The sequence below is a fragment of the Candoia aspera genome, chromosome 5, assembly GCF_035149785.1.
Source record: "Candoia aspera isolate rCanAsp1 chromosome 5, rCanAsp1.hap2, whole genome shotgun sequence".
Classification (NCBI taxonomy): Eukaryota; Metazoa; Chordata; class Lepidosauria; order Squamata; family Boidae; genus Candoia; species Candoia aspera.
Genome location: NC_086157.1, coordinates 17456500 through 17473672, shown reverse-complemented (window position 1 = coordinate 17473672; position 17173 = coordinate 17456500).

Sequence of the window (17173 nt, the reverse complement as noted above, 5' to 3'; positions counted from 1 at the left end):
GTATATGTGTGAATACATGATTCAGTCTAAATGAAAAAATACCTTATCTTTCTGAGAAGAAATTATTTTCTTAATTGACAGATGCAATGAACCACACTGTGGTTGAGAACCTAATTTTAATACATTTATGGCAACAGGGTATCAAATTACGTGCACATAATGTTGTGCTCATCAGTTGCATTTTTTGATGGAACCAAATGGATAACCACTTCATATAACATCAGTAAGGATTTCTGAATCTCAGCCAGTACCAATTATTTATTAAACTTTTCCCCCAGTAATACTTTGACAAAATCCAAGTTGGATTTGTACATATATAGACCTAAAGTGCTAGGATCAAACAGCAGAAAATACTACCTTCCCCGCAAAATAGAGAGGTCATCAGCAGGAGAGAAGTAGAATTAAATAAAATGTGAATAACATAAGCCTAATCAGCTTAATCATCTTGTTACCTGACATCCAACTACTGTTCTTCAGCTAATTTCTTCATTCATGAGTTATTTGAGCTTTCATTCATTGGGTACTTCCAGATGAAGCTTTTATGATGGAATCACGATGCCTCTTTCACCAAATTTGGGAGATGAGAGGAGTCCAGATCTCTGACTTCTATTTGAACCTGTCCTCTAATTTCTTTGTGATTCTTTTTCCTTATAAGAATCTGTCTGTTTACCTTTTGATTGATTGATTTATCATCTACCTCAGGATAGTCAGTACAGTAACAGATGCACAGTGCCCTGGTGTGGTATCCTTAAGGCTTGCTAGACTGCAGACAGACTCTGAAAGGGAGCTAATTTTTGGTGTCATACATGGAAGATGTCCCATCTAAAGCATGGTTCAATGTTCAGAACAGATCAGTACATTTCATTCAGGGCATAATCATTTAACAATAATCCTTAGATATATTTTAGTTCTTTTAAAAAAAAATCTCTTCACATTCCTGTTTATAAAGCCATTAACTTAAATGGAGAAAAAACATTGGAGGAAAATTATGACATGTAAAATGCAGACAGAAAAAAGAAATGAACAAATGTTTTGTTTTTTGTTTTTGTCAGCCCTTTGAGGTAGGCCAGCTCAAGGAACAGATACCACAAGGACTACTGGAACTTGAATTTATTGTTGTAAGGTATAATTAGAGAATCTTGAAAGCCTGCCATAGTTTCCCTCTGCTCTCTCGTATGCCATAAAGAATCTAGATGAGTCTCTTTTTCACAATCCCTCCCTTCCCAGGGCTGAGAGATTCTTTACTGTCTTTCTTATCTGTTAATGGCTCTTTCATACCTTTGCCAACTTTATCCCTGTTCTCTGGGCACCTTGGTGTGAAAAAAAGGCTTGGTCCGGAAAGATCTGTGGGCTTTCCTAGGACCATATCTTCTGAGCAGAAGCTGCAGTTCTTATATCAGTTTTGATCTCATAAAAGTCATGGGTTATATGGGGACATTTTGGAGGCATTTGGTCATAACAGGCATCCAGTTTTCTAAGGCACAGAAAGTTATGTTCTGTAACTTTAGCTATTTGGTAGTCTCTTCTAATTTTGGAGCTGCATATGGGAGGTATACTGCTTGCCTCAATCAGAATATCACAAATATACAGCAGCTGTACTGAAGCTGCATGAAAAAGACTATCTCTGGGCAACTGTCCTATGTGCTTGGATATAGTTATTGTCCTGTGCAGGTATGCTGACTGCCTTGACACTTCATGCTGAGTATTAGAATTGACATTATCTACTAGGGCCATGAGGTAAAGCATCAGAGCCAAGCGGCTTTTGAGCATCTGTTGGGTGAAGTGATACGGCTGCTCCAATCCCATAAAAGTAAAAAGTACCATAGATCCTCTTCACTGGACTGATTTGACAGAATCCCTTTTGGATCAAATCTTTGCACTGAAAATTTTCAGAGCTCATGTAGTTATGCATTTGGAGATAATGGGAGGAAATATGATGGCTTTGCATTTTTTCCAAATAAGAGTGCTGCAGCCTTTGTAACACCAAATGTTGCATGCTGTCATGAGTGCCGTTGAGCTAAAGTAATCAGCGCAATGGCACTCATGACAATGACAATGAAATAGGTGAAGGGGTACAAGTTAAGTAGCCATCAACCCACAACGACTAACGGCTAACAAACAATAGATAAACGGATCACGGAGCCACCCAAGCCATCAGCAGCAATACCACGGGGATCGCCCAGCTGAAAGCAATCAGCAGAAGAATGAAAACCTGAGGATGGGCGATCCTAGAAACCCTCAACCAATGGCAGGGCAACGCATGGGACAAAGGGGGGTGACGTGACCGAGAGCGAGGGGGCGCTGACCGGCGCGGGGTATTTAAACCCCGCACCGGCGCGCTCCTGTCACTCTCAGCTTTTTCTAACAACGTTGTACCTATCCTGAAATAAACCAGAGCCTGCTTTGCAACCCAGTGTCTGAACGTTATTCAGAGGTAGGCAGCGCATGACATAAAGCTGAGAGTCATAAACTCAGCCTCGCCGAGCCCCACCGGACGACAACGAGCCGCGGGAGGAGTAGACGGCGAGAAGACCAGCAAGATGAGGCCGGAACGGCGCGGGCAAGGAGGGCGAGCCGCGCGGCAAGAGACAGAGGAGGACCGACCGAGGCCAGAGGCACCGCGGACTCCCGGAGCCATGGACGCCCGCCCCACCCGACCCGAGCCTCAGCTCCAACCCCAAGGGGAGATGGCGACGGAGGCAACCCGACCGCGGGAGGGAGCAGCACGACTTCCGAAACCAGCGGAGGACCCCGCGCCCCACATCGCACCCCAGCAACGGGCGTGGAGCGACAGCCCCACGGTGCTCGACACGGAGGAGGACGACGGAGACACCCATCAGACGGAGGAGGAAGCGGACCCGCGGCGGAGGGACGATGAACCCCCCCCCCCCGAGGACGCGCCAACGGAACCGGCCCCAGCGGCGGTGCGGGCTGTGGACGAGGAGGCACGAGCTGAACTCGCGGCCATGCGGGCTCAGCTGACGGAACTCCGGACCATGCTCCAGGCGCTTATGCCTCCCGCGCCACCCAATGACGTCCCCGCACAAGCCCACACCCCGAGCGAAGCACCGAACCCACACGAGCCAGCGGAAAGCCAGCAGACGGCACAGGCGGCCGACACCACATCCCGGGAAGCGAGAGGCGGGGCCGCGCAAAACGCCCGGGCCCCAAAGGACTTCCCCATCTTCTTCGATGGGACCCCCTCAAAACTCTCGTTTTTCGTCACCAACGCTAGGGAGTTCATGGGGAGGCACGGACACTCCTATGACTCCGAGGCCGACAAGATCGGCGCCGTGGCAATCAAACTCCAAGACAGGGCGGCGGACTGGTACGTCCAACTGTACGAGTCCAGCTCCCCCGCCCTCGCCACCTTCCCTGCTTTCATCAACGAGATGAAAAACTATTTCGAAGACCCCCTAGCCAAAGTACGGGCGAAAAGCGCACTCCAGAGACTTAAACAGGGCGCACGCACGGTCCCTGACTACGCCCTGGAGTTCAAAGCCCTCGCGGGAAAGGTCTGCGACTGGTCTGAGACCACCCTGCTGGAAATCTTCAAAAAGGGGCTCAACCGCGACGTTCTCCAATGGGCCCTCTACCGCGACGACCCAGAAACGTTACACGGGTGGATCCACCTCGCGGGGAAAGCCGAACACGCGCACCGCACCTTCCTTATGACAACCACGGAAGACACAAACTACGTCGGGAAAAAGGTACCCGCACCACACGGGGGGATGGCCGGCCCCATATACCCTAAAAAGAAGTTCAACCGGGAGCCCTGCGGGAGGTGTGGCAAATTAGGGCACAAGACGGCGGACTGCTTCGCCAACCGACCGCCGACCAGCGCGCCCAAGCCCGCCCCGAAAATTAGCCCCAAACCACCCAACCCGGGGCCGCCCCCTCACCGCCGAATGACCGTGGCCACAGCGACACCGGAAGAGGGCTGGGACGCTTACTGGGGAGAAGAGGACAATACCGACCCCGACCAGCCGGCGGGAAATGCTCCCCGCTTGCCCTGAAACGCGTGGCGAGGCAGGCGGCGGGACAGCAACGCGAACCACCTCAACGAAACGACAAAAGCTCCGTAATATTGGCAGCAATTCAACTCTCGGCCGGCAACGGAGCCACCACGGCCGCGGCACTAGTGGACTCGGGGTGCTCAAAAAACCTTATCCACCCCGACCTAGTCGCCAAACTCGAACTCCGCTGCTTCCCCCTCCCCACGCCGCTGGCATTCCACCAGCTGGACGGCTCCACAGCGGGGGGGAAACCAGCCACGCTACAAACCGAGCCGGTCACCCTGCAAATGGGCACTCACACCGAGCGCACATCGTTCGTAGTCACGCCCATCGGACGGCCCATTGCAGTCCTGGGGATGCCATGGCTCGCGAAAAACAACCCGCGGATCAACTGGGCGACCCGCACCTTCACATTCGGCGACGGCGAGTATCGAGCACCAGTACCAGCTGGCAAAAGCAACCCCACGGTAGGACGAGCGGAGGCGACCACACAAGACAACGCCGCTACCACTGCAGACCTACCGGAACAATACGCCGACTTCTCCGAGGTCTTCGGAGAAGCAGAGGCAGACCAACTACCCCCCCACCGCAAGACGGATTGCCGAATCGACCTACTGCCCGACGTCCCCCTACCTAGACCAAAGATCTATTCGATGACCCCGAAGGAGATGGCAACCCTCCGGGAGTTCATCGATAAAAACCTAGACAGGGGATTTATAGAGCCAGCATGCTCACCGGTCGGAGCCCCCGTCCTATTCCGGGAGAAGAAAGACGGGACCCTACGGCTCTGTACTGACTACCGGGGCCTAAACGCGGCTTCCCTGTCCAACAAATACCCCTTACCCCTGGTGAAGGACATGCTCGCCCACCTGTCCACGGGCAAAGTCTTTTCCAAATTGGACCTGCGCGAGGCGTACTATCGCATCCGAATCAGGGAGGGGGACGAATGGAAGACGGCGTTCAACTGCCCCCTAGGCGCTTTCCAGTACAAGGTACTGCCCTTCGGACTCGCGGGGGCCCCTGGGGTGTTCATGCAGCTCATCAATGAGGTACTGCATGAACATCTGTTTAAAGGGGTCCTGGTCTACATCGACGACGTCCTTATTTACACAAAAACATACGAGGAACACGTAACCTTAGTCAGGCAAGTCCTCGACAAGCTCAGAAGGGCGCAGCTCTATGCAAAGCCCACAAAGTGCGAGTTTCACAAAGACCGCCTAGACTATTTGGGGTATCGAATCTCCGGGGACGGCATCGAGATGGACCCCGCAAAAGTCGAAGCGGTACTAAACTGGGAGCGGCCCCGCAACAGACGGCAACTACAGAGCTTCCTGGGATTCGCGAATTTCTACAGGTCCTTCGCCCGGGGGTTCGCTGAGATAGCCCTACCCTTAACGGACCTCCTCAAAACCAAAGGGGTGGGGGACACCAGACGCGCCAAGAACCCAGGCACAGTGCTGAATTGGACTCCCGCGTGCCAGACCGCATTCGACAAGCTGAAAGCGCTGTTCACGACGGAGCCAATCCTCGCGCACCCGGACCCAGAACGGCCGTTCGTGGTCCAAGCCGACGCCTCAGACTTCTCCCTGGGAGCCATCCTCCTACAAAAAGACTCCACGGGGCTCCTGAAACCATGCGCCTACCTGTCAAGGAAGTTCTCCGAGACAGAGAGGCGATGGCACGTCTGGGAGAAAGAAGCCTTTGCGGTGAAATCGGCACTAGAAACATGGCGTCACCTACTCGAGGGAGCCACCCAACCATTCGAGGTCTGGACGGACCACCGGAACCTCGAGGCCCTACGAACGCCTAGACGCCTTAGCCCAAAACAGGTCCGATGGGCACAATTCTTCAGCCGCTTTGATTTCCAGTTGAAGTTCATGCCGGGCAAGAAGAACTTCCTGGCCGACGCCCTCTCCCGGCTGCCCCAAGACGAAGAGCCCGCCCCAGACACCATTGGGACGGTCCTATCCGCCTCGCAACTGGGGATGGCCGTGACCACCCGAAGCGGCGCACGGAGGCAGCTCGACGCTACGGCGCAGCCGACGGCGGGACAACCGGCGACGGAAAGAAGGCAACCGCAACTACCAGGGGGAATGCGCACGGACCTCGCCGCCGCCCTCAAAACCGACCCCTGGTTCCTGGCAAACCCCGACAAGGTAACGATGGCGCAAGACCTAGCATGGGGGGAAGGCAGAATCTACGTCCCGGACTCGCAACGCCAGGCGATCTTGCATAGGTCACACGACGCCAAGCAAGCGGGACACTTTGGGTTCCTCAAGACCCTACACCTAACACGGCGGCAATTCTGGTGGCCCGCGCTCAGGCGAGACGTAAAAACCTACGTGGCGTCCTGCCCAACGTGCGCTCGGGCCAAACGGGCACCAGGCAAACCCGCGGGGCTATTGCAACGGGTGGCAGAACCCTCCCGCCCATGGGAGGAAATCTCTATGGATTTTATAGTGGACCTCCCACCCAGCCAGAAGAAAACGGCCATTTGGGTGGTGAAGGACTACTTCTCAAAGCAGGCCCACTTCATCCCCTGCACGTCAGTCCCATCCTCACAACAACTAGCCAAACTCTTCCTCATCCACGTGTACAGGCTACACGGATGTCCCGCACGTGTGGTGACCGACAGGGGCACACAGTTCACCTCCAAATTCTGGCGGGCCTTCTTGAAGCTGACGGGGACCCAACAGGCCCTGTCTACGGCTTGGCATCCGCAGACGGACGGAGCCACTGAGGTTCTTAATGCCACCTTAGAGCAATTTATACGATCCTATACGAACTACCACCAGGACGACTGGGCTGAACTGCTCCCGTTCGCCGAAGTCGCATACAACAACGCCGTCCACACGAGCACGGGAAAAACCCCGTTCGAAGTGGTCTCGGGGCGCGACTTCGTCCCCATACCGGAGCTACCTCAACCCCCGGAACCCCAGGTGGACGCCAGCGACTGGGGACGGAAGATCGCGGAAGCATGGCCAGTAATCACGGCGGCGCTGAAGGAGGCACAGGCTGCTTACAAAGAGCAGGCCGACAAGCACCGGCGCCAACAACCGACGTTCCAGGCGGGGGACATGGCCTATCTCTCCACCAAGTTCCTAAAGTCAACCCAACCCTCGAAAAAACTGGGGCCTAAGTACATCGGGCCGTTCCGAGTCACGCAAATAGTGAACCCGGTAGCAATACGCCTGGACCTGCCACACAACCTCCGGAGGCTCCACCCGGTGTTCCACACCAGCCTCCTAAAACCGGCAACCACCTCCCGATGGCACCCAAGCACGCCTCAGCCCGCACCGCTTATGATCGACGGGCAACACCACTTCGAGATAAGGGACATCCTCGACTCACGCAAGCAACGAGGAACCCTACACTATCTGGTCAGGTGGAAACACTTCCCCCACCCGGAATGGGTGGCGGCGCACAACGTTAAAGCGCCTGACCTGACCAGAGCATTCCACCGGGCATACCCCGACAAACCGCAATCAAGGTCAGCAAAACCAACCCCCCCCCCCGCAGGCCTCCCCCCGCCTCCCGTGCCCCAAGGGAAGGGGCCCCCCCCAAGCCCGCGACTTGGGTGGACCTTCCCCCCCCCGGGACTCACTCCCCCCGCCCCGGGCCCACGGGGTGGTGACAAACGATCGCCAGCACCCTCCCCCCGCCCCCTGGCCGCGGGGGAGTGGCAAGCAAGTCAACAGGGCAACCTGGGGGCAACGCCCAGGAGACACAACAAAGGCGACGCACTCCAAATAAGCAAAAAAGGGCCCTACCTGGAGCTGAGCAGCACCCGACCAGCCACGCCTCTCGCCTCGCCGAACTGAGCCAAACAAACAGGGTGTGGTTGGAGCATGCGCACGCCAGGTCAGAACCCGAGCATGCGCACCATGGACACACCCTGGGAAGGCACGTGGTAGAGGGAGGAGCAAAGGGAGGGGCGACAACTACTCCGGCGGGAACTTTGAAAAAAAAAAAAAAAAAAAAAAAAAAAATGGCGTTTTGACAGCTCCATGGGGGAAACCCAGAAACCCGGGGGAGAACACTATTCGGAAAGGGGGCAGTATGTCATGAGTGCCGTTGAGCTAAAGTAATCAGCGCAATGGCACTCATGACAATGACAAGGAAATAGGTGAAGGGGTACAAGTTAAGTAGCCATCAACCCACAACGACTAACGGCTAACAAACAATAGATAAACGGATCACGGAGCCACCCAAGCCATCAGCAGCAATACCACGGGGATCGCCCAGCTGAAAGCAATCAGCAGAAGAATGAAAACCTGAGGATGGGCGATCCTAGAAACCCTCAACCAATGGCAGGGCAACGCATGGGACAAAGGGGGGTGACGTGACCGAGAGCGAGGGGGCGCTGACCGGCGCGGGGTATTTAAACCCCGCACCGGCGCGCTCCTGTCACTCTCAGCTTTTTCTAACAACGTTGTACCTATCCTGAAATAAACCAGAGCCTGCTTTGCAACCCAGTGTCTGAACGTTATTCAGAGGTAGGCAGCGCATGACACATGCTCATAGATGTACACTTGGCAATCATATAGTCAATCTAAAGTGATCTAGATTTTATCTTGCATACCCAAATTAATTTCACTTGAAATTGGCCTTATAACACTAATAAAAAAGTTACTGTTTTAATGAGCCAAACACATCCATTAGCAATATATCTTTTATTACAAAGTATTAAATGGGTTTAAAGTATAATTAACTCCAATTTAATGTGGTGCTTAAGATAACTTAAATTCAAACTCAGATTTCTTTTGATCACTTGATTTAATCTTATCAGTTTCAGCACTGGGAAACATCATGTTTTTGCTTTATATAAATATAGAGAAGATTCCCTGTATCTTGTAATGTTCTCCACCTAATTCTTGCATAGCCAGGGGCACTGTCTAGAACGGTAATAAACATAATAACATGATTGTAGTTATATTAAGATAGCAGTCATGCAGAAAGAACGATGCCACAAGTTGAGAAAAAATAGCAGTGCTAACCATTTAGTGAAACCTGAGATTAAATGTACGAAGTTAATTTAATTAATTAAAACATATTATCTCTGACAGTCTTTAATGATTTATTATCACATATCCTGAAACTATCTACAAGGGAGCACCTGATATTTCTAGTAAAATGTTTGATCCCATAATTGTGAAAAAGAAAATCCCCCACTTCAAAACAATACAGGAGACCTAGTAAATAAAACCGTTTTCTTGCTCCCTAAAGTAGCTATATTGGTCTCTGGTTTGCTACTAAAATGACTTCTAACTACTTGCTATGACTACAAAGCCTTATATAGCTTAGGAGTTGGATATCTGAAGGGGTCCCTGCTCCCTTAAATTTCAGCCCCTAAACTCTAGTGCTAGTCACAGGTAAATGTGGCATCGTGTCTTAGGTGCCACATTTACCTATGATTTGATATAGGGCAACCCGCGAGAAGGTATTGTTGATATATGTGCCTGGTTGGGGAATTCCTGTTCAGATCTAGTTGAGTCTAAGTGCCATCATAAAACAATCTCTTTTCCTACAGTGGAGGAATGGATGATTAAACTGATGGACCTGACCCAAATGGCCAAGTTAACAGCGTTGATAAGAGAAAATACTGTGTCTAGATCTGTCTCTGTTTGGCAACCACTTTTAGACTATTTGCTTGTGTCAGAAAAAAATGAAGCTTTGATTCTGGGTTTTGATAATTAAATGGTTTGATCTGATAGAAATCATGTTACTCAGGTTTAACTAATGGTAAGAGATTATATTTGTAAAGGCATTAATATCTGTATTGGAGAAGGTCAGAAGTCACTTTCTGTTTCTGTTTTCTCCCTATCTCTGCACTTTTATAGTTTTTCTTTTTTCTTTAGTTCTGTACTCTATTGTTTCTATATTCTACATTTTGTATTTTAACTATACTCTGAAAATTAATCAAGTTCTTTTTTAAAAAATATAAAATAATAAAACATACCACTTTGTCCAGGCATTTGGTTAAGCTGCAACTTCTGATCTGCCTTGACATTGCCCTTTATCTTGGTTTTTAATCTGTTTATGGCTTTCAGTGTGATATTTTAATTAAATTATTTCTTTAATTCATTGTAATTTTCTTACAACATTTGTTTTAAATATTGAAAGACAGATTAAAATGGAAAAAATGTTTAAATAAATGTTTGGTTATAGGATCACTTAACCAGTTTGTCATCCATGTGAGCTGGCTCATCAGACTTCTCATCACTTTAAAAAAAAATCCCATTTATTTGACTTAGAATACTTCAAACAGCCCACATCAACTACTGCTATCCTCATCAATATACTCATATTTCACAAATAGTTACTATTATTTATTTACAACTATACAGTTCCTGAATAAGTTTTCTAATTTGTGTAATGTACTTCTTCCTTTTCACAGTTCTTAGGATATAAAATTCCCAGAAGGCATAGCCTTCACTAGGCCTGTGTGAAGCTTTGATTTGAAGCTTTGATTGAAAAGTGATTCACTGAATCACCTCTTTGAATCAAATTTTCAGGTTAAAGCCTCGAATTGGTTTGTCACATCAAATTGAATCAGACACCTTCAAATTGATTCAAAAGTTCAATGAACTTTTGTCCATTCATGCACATACCTGTATCGAACTGAATTTTCAATCTGTTTCAGCAATTCAAGTAGATGATTCAGCTCTACATCACCTGACTCTTCAAATAGCATCTATGATTTGACTGACTGAATCAATGATTTGATTCATAATGACAAACTGAATCAGATCTTACCTGATTTGCAGCTCTTGTAGTCACCTATCTACCATAATTTCCTCACTAAAGTTTGAGGCTAACTTGATAAATATTCTCTATGATTATGAAAGGCATTAACTGCTAACCAGTAGATATTTAGAATATAAGCTCCAAGATTCTAGTAGTGTTACATCTATTTGTAGCTAAATTGCCAACTTATCCTGATGGTTCCTGGTATGGGAGAAAATGGGATTTAAATCTACATGTCAACTACAATCATATCCATACATAATAGTAAACCAGAATTCTAGAAAAACCAAGTTTATAAATAAGGATTTAATTTTGCTGGGGAGGAAGAAGGAGAGAAGACTTGGAATGGGAAGTAATTTGCTGTTGCTGTCTTGTAAATGCTCTGTCAGAGCTTCACCATTAAAACAAATAATTTATGCTGCTGTGCATGCTTGATTATTAAAGATATTTAAACCATGGAGTTACTGGGTATATAGATAGAAAGATGATAGATCACAACGTAATTGGCTACTTACTTTGTTCAATATAACAGAAGTTTCTTATGTTGGAGATTGGCTTATGTCGTTTCCTACATAAAATGGTCCAAAAAATTCTGTTAGTTCAAAGTAGAATGGCTAGACTTCTTACTGGGACTGCCAATATTGGCACATTGTGACAGTACTTTGCTGGACTCTTTCTGGCCCCAGTTCAAAGTGCTCATTGTGACCTTTGTTCTAGTGGTTAAGGCAATTTGTTTGTTTTTATTTATTTTCTATCATGCCATGATAGAAAATACCTAAGGTGGGACTAGAACTCACAGTCTTTTAGAAACCAGAAGACTGTGAGTTCTAGTCCCACCTTAGGTATGAAGGCCGGCTGGGTGACCTTGTGCCAGACCCTCTCTCTCAGTCCAACTCACCTCACAGGGTTGTTGTTGTGGGGAAAATAGGAGAAGGAAGGAGCATTAGGTACATTCCCCACCTTGAGTTACTGATAAAAATAAAGGAAGGATAGAAAATAAATAAAAATGAATGAATGAATGAATGAATGAATGAATGAATGAATGAATAAATAAATAAATAAATAAATAAATAAATAAATGGCTTTGGATAGGTTAGCTGAAGGAGAGCATATGTATCCACCTGAATCTTGAGATCTTCTAATAAGGCCCTCCTTCAGGTTCCCCCCACTAATGGAGAGAATTTTTTCTGTGGTGACACCCCATTTTTTTAATTCTTTCCCCAGAGAGGCTTGAGAGAGGCACTCACATCAGCACCATTTCAGCACCAGGTGAAGTCTTTTCAATTTTCCCAGGCTTTTTAATTGACCTCTATTTTTTTTAGCTTTTCTTGTTTTAGATTTTGAATGGCTGTCTTGCTGCTACCTAGTTTAAATGTTGTTTCATTTTTACATTTTACTTGATTTTATTTTATATCTTTTTACTCAAACTGTATTTTTCACTGTGTTCGTAAATTGTGAGCTGTGGCTATTAGGTACTATAAAAATTCTAATTAATTAGTTAGTTTCCTTGTAGGTCACTGTACCTCCTATGAACTCCATGATTTTGATCTAGAAATTTCAATTTAATGCTACTGAACTTTACATGGATGTAAATGCACACAGATTGGAGGTTTACACTGAGATTTTTTTTGAGGAGCTAATTGGAGGAAAAGGGAGGGTTTTTTGGGGAGGGATTGTTGAGATAGGAGATTCAAAGAGGAACAATCATGTGTTCTTTTCTTTAGGCTAAACACACTCAGTTCATTCAATTGTTCTTCATATGATTTAGTTTCCAAGCCCCTTATCAGTTTAATCACTTTCTCTACACTCCTTCCAGTTCCTCAGCATCCTCCCTGTTGTATTGTGGCAACAAGAACTAGACACAGTATTCCAGGTGTGGTCTGACCAGAGAAGCATAGAGCAGGGCTATCACTTCAGATGGCCTCAGCCCTCTGTTGGTCCAGCCCAAGATTACATTGGCTCTTTTAGCAGCTGCAGCAAGTGTGCTGAATCAAGCTTAATCTTTGGACTGTCAGGACAGCTAGATCCTTCTCACAAATACTACCTGTATCTGTGCCTCTGGTTTTTTTTGCTTAAGGTCAGAACATTACATTTATCATCAGTAAACAACATCTGGATTGTTTATTTATTTGTTTATTTAATTAATTTACATGGCCACCCACTCAACAGAATGATTTTGGGCCGCTAACAAATATTAAAAACAATAATCAATAAACATAAAATAAAATAATTTTAAAAAAACTGACATACATTCTGGCCATCAAGCACATCATACTATTTTCCAAGATGGACACATCTAAGATCCCAGCCCAGTTCTAGACCTGCTATACAGTTTTTGTTGTTTATTCGTTTAGTCGCTTCCGACTCTTCGTGACTTCATGGACCAGCCCACGCCAGAGCTTCCTGTCGGTCGTCAACACCCCCAGCTCCCCCAGGGACGAGTCCGTCACCTCTAGAATATCATCCATCCACCTTGCCCTTGGTCAGCCCCTCTTCCTTTTGCCTTCCACTCTCCCTAGCATCAGCATCTTCTCCAGGGTGTCCTGTCTTCTCATTATGTGGCCAAAGTATTTCAGTTCTGCCTTTAATACCATTCCCTCAAGTGAGCAGTCCGGCTTTATTTCCTGGAGGATGGACTGGTTTGATCTTCTTGCAGTCCAAGGCACTCTCAGAATTTTCCTCCAACACCACAGTTCAAAAGCATCGATCTTCCTTCTCTCAGCCTTCCTTATGGTCCAGCTCTCGCAGCCATATGTTACTATGGGGAATACCATTGCTTTAACTATGCGGGCCTTTGTTGTCAGTGTGATGTCTCTGCTCTTAACTATTTTATCGAGATTTGTCATTGCTCTTCTCCCAAGGATTAAGCATCTTCTGATTTCCTGACTGCAGTCAGCATCTGCAGTAATCTTTGCACCTAGGAATACAAAGTCTTTCACTGCTTCTACATTTTCTCCCTCTATTTGCCAGTTATCAATCAAGCTGGTTGCCATCATCTTGGTTTTTTTGAGGTTTAGCTGCAAACCAGATTTTGCACTTTCTTCTTTCACCTTCATCATAAGGCTCCTCAGTTCCTCTTCACTTTCAGCCATCAAAGTGGTATCATCTGCATATCTGAGATTGTTAATGTTTCTTCCAGAGATTTTAACTCCAGCCTTGGATTCCTCAAGGCCAGCTTGTCGCATGATGTGTTCTGCATACAAGTTGAACAGCTAGGGTGAGAGTATACAGCCCTGCCGTACTCCTTTCCCAATCTTAAACCAGTCCGTTGTTCCGTGGTCTGTTCTTACTGTTGCTACTTGGTCGTTATACAGATTCTTCAGGAGGCAGACAAGATGACTTGGTATCCCCATACCACTAAGAACTTGCCACAATTTGTTATGGTCCACACAGTCAAAGGCTTTAGAATAGTCAATAAAACAGAAATAGATGTTTTTCTGAAACTCCCTGGCTTTTTCCATTATCCAGCGGATATTGGCAATTTGGTCTCTAGTTCCTCTGCCTTTTCTAAACCCAGCTTGTACATCTGGCAATTCTCGCTCCATGAACTGCTGAAGTCTACCTTGCAGGATCTTGAGCATTACCTTACTGGCATGTGAAATGAGTGCCACTGTTCGATAGTTTGAACATTCTTTAGTGTTTCCCTTTTTTGGTATGGGGTGCAATACAGTACTTTTTAAAAAATAAAAATGTAAGGCAAGTATTAATTATTTGGAAGAACTTGGAATAAGGAGTTGGAATATCCTACATTAGTAGATCAATGACTGTCTTTAAAATATCATTGATTATTTTTATGATTTTAAAATGAGATTAATTAAACATTTTTTTTTCTTATTTATTAGATCGTCCATAGAAGGGCTGGTTATTAACTACATTATCCTGGAAAGGTAAAATGGATAATATTATTATTATGTGCTTCTCCTAGTAATGTTCTAATTTTGATCTGATGTCTTTGTATCATATAGTAATACATTGATGATTACAATTTTATACTTTTGAATTATATATCAAAAACTTTGAACTTACTACTTTAGGAAGGATTATGGAACTTTGGGAGTGACAAACAAGACTCCTCTCGGTGCTGCAAACAGAACTATTGCAGATGTACAGTTTTGGATGACAGATAATATGTTCATTTTCTATTCGTGTAAAGGTAAAGGTTTCCCTTGACGTAAAGTCCAGTCGTGTCCGACTCTAGGGGGCGGTGCTCATCTCCGTTTCAAAGCCTTGGAGCCGGCGTTGTCCATAGGACACTTCCGGGTCATGTGGCCAGCATGACGACTCGGAACGCCGTTACCTTCCCGCCGAAGCGGTACCAATTAATCTACTCACATTTGCATGTTTTCGAACTGCTTGGTGTGCAGGAGCTGGGACGAGCAACGGGAGCTCACCCCGCCGCGCGGTTTCGAACCGCCGACCTTCCGATCGACAGCTCAGCGGTTTAACGTGAGCAAACCATTAATTGACATAATAGAAGGACTGATGAATATTATTTTATGTTGTCAAGGTTTATTGATTTCAGTTGTAATATATGTTTTTAGTCTTGCTTTTGTGTGTGTGGTTTTTTTTATTTTTCTTCTTTTTCATCCCTATTTTCCTATTTCTTATTGATTAAAGCAAAAATAAATATAAACAGCATGCTATGCCTTAAAGCTGACAAACTGTATAGCAAAATGTTTTTGTTAGTTAGAGTGTAGACAAAATGTTCTGAATTTGGAGCAAAATAGCCCCACCCAAAACTGATTGAATTGGCTGTGTTGTTAGAAGAATTCAAACCCTAGTATGTTTGAAACAAAGTTCAAAATGCCCCATTTTAGGTAAGAATGGATTATTTCCAGTTTTGTCTTGCTTTTCTAGACTACATCGTTCAAATACTTCTGCACAGAACATTTAACACAAGAGTTTTGTTGTGAGCTCAGAACATTTGAAATGGAGCTCAAAATATTTGCAAATCCCTATTTGTGAACCACAATTCACTACATCAGTTGCATGAAGTCTGAAGTTGCAATAATCACAGAGAGTGTGTCACTGTGTCTATCGCACAGCTGCACTCAATTTTCCTGGAAATAATTATATTATGTAGGCTGGTCCAGGATCATAGTAATGATATGGACAAAGTTGTTAAAACCTTGGTGGAATTTATGACAGAGCATATGCCTGTAGATACAGGTGTTAATGAAGTCATCAACACATCCCAGACAGAAATGTGATATTTGAAGGAAATAGCTGAAGAAATGTTCTAAGTCATCCATCTATATATTTTAATTTGATAGCAGGAGAAATCCTTATTTGTCAGGTATTCCATGAAACAGTCATCCAATCTGTAGCAATATCTTTGAGAGGCTGTACTTTAGGCTAGTCTTGGAAACCTAGCCTTACGGAAATTCCTAGCCGTTCCAGACAGTATGGCTAATATGGAGGAATGAGTGAAGTATCGTACCTTATCAATACCTGAAAGTCCAAGCTGCTTGATCATCTGGTCTAGATCATGTGAGAAAAACAAATCTTACCTCAAATCTATACTGTACTATTATTCCTTAAAAATCAGTTGGAATCCTTTGTTTAAGCTGTGAAAATGAGAAGAACAGCATAAGAGACCAAAAGCATTTAGAAATTCAGTGTAACCAGCAAATATGGCATCTGTAGAAACCTTTATATTAAAATGTTTGCATTATAGGTAGCACTCCTTCAAACTGATTAAGAAAGAATTCTGGAAGTTTATCTTAGTTGGAAGGTACCAGGAGGAAAATTCAATTGACAAGAATAATTCACATTTGTTATTGCACAGCCCTCAACCTAATTCAGTGAATTCTCATAGACATTATTTGGATGTGAACACCAATCCCAGTTCTTGTTGTTGAATTCTGCACTACTGCCATCTTTTCCTAGAGAGGAAAAAAATGGAAAGAAAATTGTTGGGAGTCATTTGAGCCTTTCAAGGCAGAAATTACATAAGCATCCATTTCCTTCCCATGTATAATTTTATGTTGAGTGTTTCCTTTACCAAGAAGACTTAAGCTTCTGCTCTATGGCACGTGTGAAATACAGTTCAGTGAAATAAAAGTTAAAGCCTTTATGTAGTTGATGTCTGTGGGTGTAGTATAACTGCACACATTAGCATTTAATTTTCTTCAACTGCCTGTCAGCTGAACACCCTGTAGGATTGTATTTAATTTGTATGTGAAAGTTGGAGGGCGTTCTGCTTTTGCATTGCTATATTGCACAGCTAGTTTTCAATTAAAAGTCTCCCTTATGGTATGCTTTACCTGCAGAACGCTAATAGAAAAGGAATTGGCTAAAGATTTAGACATGTGTGCCAACTTTGTTGATGCATCTTCAGAAAGGTAGCTGTCGTTCATCACTGTTGCCCAATGGGAAAATATATTTTCCATCCATAGCTTTTCCTCTTG